The following is a 1,633-nucleotide window of genomic DNA, read 5'->3' on the forward strand; positions in this document are numbered from 1 at the left end:
TTTTTTTTTTTTTTTTTTTTTAATAAAAAAAAACAACATATAAAAAATAAATAAAAATCAACACAACATATAAAAAAAAAAATTCAGAATTCAGACAACTGTCACAACATATAATGATAATACATGAATACTTAAATTGTGTTTATAAGTAACACATTGGTCATTGTTTAATCCAATATCAATTACTTAATTTGATATTATACGAATCATATCATCATTGTACATTAATAATATGATTCACTTGAAGTCTTGAATAAAGTATTTGAGTTGTCATTGAATCATATGATTAAGTATTGATATTATACATTTGTATTATTCATATGCATATGTAGACTTATATAGACTTATAACATATATAGACTTATAAGTTTATAACATACAATGGAAATAAGTCTCTAGATATTTAATTGTTGTATTAGTATGAATTGATATACTTATGAGTTATGTCATATTATATAAGTATAATTTGTTATTATATAATCAAATAATTTAATGATCAATTGATTATGTGATATAATCATATAAATTATAGTAATAATATATAATACTCAAATTGTGATTTAATGATCAAGTGATTATGTTATATGTATAAATATTTTTATAATTATAATTATAAAAATATATTATATAAAAAGGCGGTTAGCGGTTACGGTTAGTAAACTTAATAACCGCTAACCGCTAGGCGGTTATAGCAGTTAATACGGTTAAGCGATTAAACGGTTATAGCGGTTTAACCGCTCGCATTGACACCCCTAGGTAGTAATGGAGGTGTAGCTGTTGATCAATATCATCACTATAAGGTACTTATAGTTGGTGGCGGAGCTAAATAATCATTATTGTAAGAGCTGTACAATTAATATTTATAAAAAGCTAATTAAAACGGACAAATTCGCTTGTTTGTGGTGCAACAGTTTGGTAGCTCGATCAAATAATTTTAAAACAAAAAAAAAACAATAGTAACTAGAAAATATCTTATTATACAAATAATAGAAAAACTGGCCTATTCATTAAATAATAATAATAATAATAAAAAAAAAAAAAAAACTGTAATTAGAAGGCACAAATGCAATTTTCTGAGGCGTTAGACACCATAAAATGTCAAAAATTTCCAGTAAAAAAAAAATTATTTTTTTTGTAGTATGATCTTTGCTTCATAAGGTATGATCCATAGCCGATTGAGCTAGACCGCACAAAAAAACGTTATAGGGATTATGTTAATGAGCCACTGGACGGTGCCATTCTCCGATGCCAAGCACAATTGTAATGCCGCGCTACGTGCCCTTGATTTCATGTTTGGATGGTAACTTCTACTTAATTTATTTGATTGGACCTTGTATTTGTAGAATTTGTTAAAATTGTTTTTTTAATGTTAATTTGAATAAAAATTGTAATTGGGATTGAATGGTTGAAAGCCACCCTTTGACCTATAAATATCTTTTTGGGTTAAATACTCCATACCCCTTTAGGGTTTTCCAACTTTATTTTTTTTCCCTATGTGGTTTCATTTTTATTACAGGAGATCCTTGTGGTTTTGATAAGTGACCAAATTAGTCAATCTGTTAGTTGACCGTTAGGACTGACACGTGGACCAATCAGACGTCGACACGTGGCACATATTTAATTTTTTTTAAAT

The 1,633-nt window shown here is 27.1% G+C and overlaps 1 pseudogene; it reads left to right on the plus strand.

Annotated features, from left to right (window-relative positions):
* Nucleotides 1–1,633, plus strand: part of LOC132163725 (beta-glucosidase 13-like) — an 11,821-nt pseudogene that overhangs the window by 2,036 nt on the left and 8,152 nt on the right.

Source organism: Corylus avellana, chromosome ca10 (genome assembly GCF_901000735.1).
Source record: "Corylus avellana chromosome ca10, CavTom2PMs-1.0".
Classification (NCBI taxonomy): domain Eukaryota; kingdom Viridiplantae; phylum Streptophyta; class Magnoliopsida; order Fagales; family Betulaceae; genus Corylus; species Corylus avellana.